The following is a 6,000-nucleotide window of genomic DNA, read 5'->3' on the forward strand; positions in this document are numbered from 1 at the left end:
GGTATGTGAGAAACTAATAAGTGATTACTTTTAGAGGGAGAAGGTTGTGGAAGTGGCAGCGAGATTTCTCAATGTATGCCTTTTTATACCATTTTGGTTTTTGGACTAGGTAAAAAAAAAAAAATCCAGTGAAAAAATAATATAAAACGTTTACTTCCCCATCAGGAAGCAGCGACCAGATCCCTGGAACAAGGGAGGGGTGAGGAGGTCTGGCCAGATGAGTGGGAGACTCTGGCCAAGGGACGCCAGTGTCTCCACTCCCTTTCTTCCCAGAAATGTCTCCCTGGGCTAGGAAAGAGGCCCTTCCACCCCTCGACTGTGGTGTGGGATGGTAGCACTAAACTATTCCCAACTTGGCCAGGGTTCCTTCTACCTGGGTAAGAGCTGGGTTCATTCTAGATCCTTGGGACGGTGGGGGTAAGGTCGGGCCAAGGGCAAAGGCAGAGGTGGGAGACTGGGCAAGATGAGAGTTTGAGGCAGGGGGGTAAGTGACTCCTGGATGTGCCTGGGGCTGCTGTGGGCAGGTTCTGGGGGTGTCTCAACAGATCCTCACACAGAAGGGTCAATTATAGCCCCCACTTGAAGCCAGCTGGGGGTGAAATGAATCAGCCCCTGGGAACTACAGCTGCTGAGAACCCTAGGGCCACACCCCAGCAGTTCCTAGGGCACTCACAGTCCTATCTAGGAAAAGCCTCATTATTCCCCCACCGGAGGGTCTTCAGGGAAAGACAATGTCAAGCTCTGCAGGAGTGAGAACTGCAGACCAATGTCCCAAGCAGCACCCACCACCCAAGCCTTGCAAGCACAGCATGAGCACCAGAATGGGGTTGTGCCTCCTTTTAAAATATCTATACATTAAAAAAAGTTTATTGTGTACTGGAGAATTCCCAGAGTTCAAGGAGCAGCATAAGGTTCAAGGAGCCTTATGAAAATGCTCCCCTGACTGGGCTCTCCTCAGCGGCTGCTGCTGGATTTTAAAAAATCAGTAACAACAGCAATGATAATTCACCTTAATAACAGCCTGGCTTCCTCAGCCCTCTTTCATCTGTGTAGCTCCCAGAGCTGGGAAAACGGTAATTATTGAGCAGGTGCCACACCCCAATGATGATGTGTTATTCATCAGCACAGGCTGGGAAACTGAGGCCAGGGAGAAGGGCTCCCCTCACACAGAGCTAAGGATGCAGGGCCAGGGCCACTGGGCAGCGAGGAAACAAAAGCACTGGCTCCTTATCTGCTGTCTGGGGAGCATAAGGAAGAACAGGGCACTCCTTTCAGAGTCAGCGAGATATGGGTTTGGGGAGAAGGTGAGGAAAGACCCCAGACGTGTGTCCCAAGCCCTGTCCTCAAACTGCAGCAGTGCCTGGTGGTAGTCCTGGCTGGGAGCCAGGGCCTCTGATCTGGAGCCCGTACACCCTACTCTCCCTAAATACAAAGCAGGCCGACCGCTGCTTTGAGCATCTCGGCCATTTCTGCAACATGCACACACATCACAGGTAAGTGAGGGCTCAGCCCTCCAAACAGCCCCATGCCACAGACACAGTCTATGAAGTGAGAGCGGGAGGCATCTTGCAGCTGGCTGGGTGGATCAGATCAAGAACCCAAGCCCATCTCCGCAGCCCCCTTCCATCTTTGGCACTGATCTTAAAATAATGAGATTCTTCTTACAGCAAGGACTGGTCATGCTGCAGAAACCTGCAGAGGAGGCCCAGCTGGCCTGTGCCCTCCAAGAGGGCAGGGGAGGGCGGGCCAAGAGTCACAGAAGGCCAAAGATCTTTTCCCATGGTGGCCACGGAGGGAAGCAGTGGAGACTCAATGAGGATGGAAGGGTAAAGGCACTGCCTGTGCAGACCTATCTGCATGTGCCTGGTAACGTGAGAGATTCTGGGAACAGATATAACCTCAGCTCTGGGAAAACTGTAAGAGCCAAGCCAGGCAGACACCAGCGGCCTGGTCCTCCAATCCTCTGGGGCAAGGCCTGGGGAAAAGTACTAAGGTTGTTCTACGGGATCTGAAGATATTTTACTTCCCCATGTTAGCGAGCTGACCAGTGCCCCTGGAAGGTCCCTGAGATAATACTGTGCCCTTCCTAGGGGTTCAAAACTGCCCTCTCTGTTTTAAATTCAGTCAGGCCTCCTCATGCACCACAAATTAAGGAAGAATGGCACCATGTAAAACACTTGACCAAAGTCGGGAGCCCTGCCTAACACTCATCACCGTATGAATCACTTTCCCCTCTGGACTTCAGTTTCCCCACTTTTAACACAAGGGCATTGGACTAGACTGTCTCTAGGATTCCTTCCGACTATGTTGTTTTGATGTGGTGGCAGATCCCAGATTGATTTACATAAATTTGCATGCTCAATCAGAAATCCTACACTCTGAGTACAGAAAATCCAATCAGTCCATTAGCACAGCCAGACTGGGACTGGAGGAGCCTGCCAGCTTCAGGTGAGGACTGTCAAAGCAGAAGGTGGTGGTGGTGGTGAATTAGGGGAGGAGTCAAGGCAAACGGGGAGAGAAGCAGCATTTGTTCTGAGACGCAGTTCTGGTGACCAAGGGCTGATGGGGCCTGGGGCCCCACTTCAGCTACCAAACAAGGGTCCTTTCTCCTCCAGCCTCTAATGAGGCCTCTGGCTGGCCAGCCTCAGAGCCACACCCCAAAAGGGAACAGCAGCTTCTGCCTAGCAACAGCTGCATCCTTCACTCTGACAGGCACTCCACCATTAACCACTTTCTGGGAAAGTGACCTCCCTGGAAGCTTCCATTCTCTGTTCCATTCTCCCTTCCCTGCTCCTAGCAGTGAGGAAGGTTTCCTTGGGGTCTAACTTAAATACCTCTTGTTGCAGCTTCATTCCCATGGGCAGCAGCGCCCAGGGGCTAGCAGAGGGAAGAGCAATGCAGGAGAATATGCCCCACATCCCACCGACCCCATAGCCTCTCTAACCACCACTCTCTAACCACGTCTCCTTCAACATCTCCCTCAGCACCTGGGAGACCAAGGATGAAAACAAACAAGGAGAATGTGAAGGCCTTTGGCTCTTGGGCTATAGAGCAAGTCCCAACCTGGAGAGCTGACTCCTGAGAAAGCACTCCCCTCCACGGACAGCAGGCTGGGAAAGGTGGGGTAGGGACAGCCTCTCCCAGCAACTGCTGGGCTGGCATGGCAGGGCCTGGGAGGCAGACTGGGCTGGCTGAGGGCAGCAGGGGAAGATCCCTTAGCTCTTTGCCTGGGAGCTGGAGAGGTGAGGTGAGTAGGGACAGGAGGTAGAATGGACAACAGGAGTGGGTTCTCCTTTTCCTCTTCCCATAAGAGGGAGGATGAATGTGCTGTGCTCCCTGGTTCAAATCCTAAAACAAGTCCCAACAGCTGAGATGCAAACTGTCTCCAGGGAATCTGCTTACCCTGCTGGCCTTTGGCTGACTCCTCCTCTCTCAACCCCTCCCCAAAGGTTCAACTCAAAGACTGGCTCGCCAGGATGTCTCACCAGAAACCTAGAGGCCTCCAAGAGTGAGCCAAATCCCAGCCAGCAGGAGTTCACACCTCAAAGCACCAGGGATGAGTAGGACAATGGCTATTCTTAGGGAGGATAAGGGAATCTACTCCCTTTAACCCACTTGTGTTCAAATCCCAAGTAACATGGATTTAGAACTACATCACCCAAAACCTACCTCTCCAAACTGAGCCACCCTGCCAGAGGACCTTTCTCCCCTCCAGATTCACTCATCAGTGAAACCACACAATATCAAAATTGGAAGGGAATGTCAGAGCTTTCTAGTCCAACAGGGGAATTTCACAGATAGGGGAAATAGCCCCAGAGAGGCAAACTGTCTTGGCCAAGGTCACACAGCAAGCTGGGGGACCAGAGTTTCTGACAACAGCCTCGTCATACACATTGGATTCCACCTGCCTATCCTGGAAGAGCATTCTTCCCTGCAGCTCAGGCCACCTGCCTTTCCAGGTTCTCACTCGCTCCCAAAGGCCTGAGCTGAAGAAAGGAGCTGGAGGGTCCAAGCCACCTCATGCATCGACCGTAGACTTTGAAAACAAATTTGTGCTATGTGGGAATCTCCCCAGACAGGAATACATGTGTTTCTCTAAGGTAGGAAGTACAATAACCCAGGTTGTCCTTAGAGACAAGGGACCAATATGAGAGGAGAATTTTGTGTCTCCCTTCTTGTCAGACCAGGGTTCTCAAAGTCAGATGGCATAATGTGTTGCAGGAGAGGGTCTGCAACAAAGCAACTGGGCTTGGTCCATTTTCCCCAAAAGTACTGACCACAGAATGTTTAGACATTGATGCCTCCCTGCCTTTACTGTTCCCTAGGACCATCTCTGTCCCAGACATCTCTTCCAACCCTTCTCTCTGGCAGACAAGTGTGCTTAGGCAGGAGGACCTGTGGGGGGGGGGGGGGAGAGCAGGAGTAGGGAGGGAATAAGGGGAATTGCCTTTACAGTCAGAGAACCCGTCAGCCAGAGACCCCTGGCTTCACAGGAAGGTGAGCATTTGAGAAGTAGCAGCTGGATAGGCTGAGTGGATAAGCGCGGAGACACCTGGAAAACTAGGCCTGCGGGAGGTGAGGGCCCTCTGTGCCCTTGGGACAGCGCTAGGGCTGTATCCTTATCCTGGGCCCAGGGTAAGGAGATGGGGGCTGAGGTTCGGACAGCAGCTTCCCTAGTCGAGCTAAGCCAGGGGAGTGTCGGGCACAGATAAATTCTCTGCATTCTTCTGACACCGCAGTCAGGACCCAGAGAAGTGTTTTCTGCAGGCGCTCCCTGGCCCCGCTCCCTGGCCCCACTCCTTACCCAGCCCTTCTCCCTCTCTCAGCCCCTCTTTAGTGTTCCGCCTGCCGGGCTCCCCTCTTCCTATCCGCAGCCCTTCAAAGCCAACGAAGGGTCGTTCTCGTAGACCCCGATCTCTCCGCCTCTCCCCCAGCTCCCCCACGCCCTACCGCCCCAGGCCACGGGAACTGCAACGAGTACTAAGAGGAGCCCGGGGCTCGTCTCCGCGCCTGCGCTTTGGGAAGAGCCTCCCCCACCCCAACAACCCGGCACCGCTAAACTGCACCCGGACGATGGGAAGCGGGTAGGGTGGGGTGCGCAGCTGGGGCAAGGTCAGTGCTTTCAAAGAGGGAGGGAGACCGGCCCCCGGAACATCCCCCGATCCCGAAAGTTTCCCTTCCGGGGCCACCGAGTGTGCGCGAGGATGGCGCGGGGGGCGGGAGGGAGTGGAGTGGGGGTGGACAGAGTCGCAGCCGGACCCCCCCACCCCGGGAGAATGCGGCGGGAGGGAGGGGCAGGTAGCGAGGTCCCGGCAGGAAGCCGCGCCGCCCCCTCCGACCCAAGGCTGCCACGAGAGCCTTATCCTTCATACTCCTCACCCCCAGCCCGGGGCTTTACACAACCCTCCCTCCCCCCGCAACGTTCGCCTCCCTTTAAATCCCAAGTAGGCCCAGAACTCACCGAAATCAGGTGTTGAGCTGGGCCAGGGCAGGCTGGATCCGCCGGGTCCATGGCCGCGTCTCAGGGGCGAGGGGCAGAGAAGGGGGGGTGCTGGGGCCGCCTCTCGATGTCAAGGCTTTAAAGGGCCACGGAGCCCCGCCCCTCGCCTTGATCCCGCCTTCTGCCTCCCGCGCAGCCAATCCACGTTTCTCCTGGATGCGCGCCCCTCCCAGCTCCTCCAGATGTTCCCAGGACAAGAGCTAAGTCTGCCCCGCCGGCGCGGGCTGCTTCCGCCCGGGGGGAAGGACCGCCCCTCCCCCTTATAGAGAAACACCATCCCAGGCAAGGCTGGCTCGGGCCTGGTAAACCTCTCTAGTGCCGGGGTACAGGACACCGGGCTGGACTGAGCGGATGGGGAGGCATCTATAGCACAGAAAACTAAATAGGTGCGCGCGGACCCACAGGCATGCGCTTCTGCTTCTGTGGGGCTAGGCGTGCACGTGTATATGTGGTTGTGAGCGTTGGTGTTTGTAATTGGCCTTCCAGCATACGTGATAGGA

General features: G+C 55.2%; 1 protein-coding gene across 4 annotated transcripts in view; it reads right to left on the reverse strand.

The window, feature by feature from the left end:
• NCKAP5L (NCK associated protein 5 like) overlaps window positions 1-5,735 on the reverse strand; it is a 29,402-nt gene extending 23,667 nt beyond the window's left edge. For 2 of the 4 annotated variants that reach the window (XM_074325715.2, XM_019724624.3), the window contains exon 1: window positions 5,462-5,734. The gene's annotated coding sequence lies outside the window, so the exon portion shown is untranslated. Of the gene's footprint in view, window positions 1-5,461 lie in introns of all 4 variants that reach the window. The other 2 variants (XM_019724625.3, XM_019724623.3) reach the window with 2 other exon arrangements.
• Window positions 5,736-6,000: the final 265 nt, after the last annotated feature.

Source organism: Rhinolophus sinicus, chromosome 1, assembly GCF_057876585.1.
Source record: "Rhinolophus sinicus isolate RSI-liver-muscle chromosome 1, RSI-T2T, whole genome shotgun sequence".
NCBI lineage: Eukaryota > Metazoa > Chordata > Mammalia > Chiroptera > Rhinolophidae > Rhinolophus > Rhinolophus sinicus.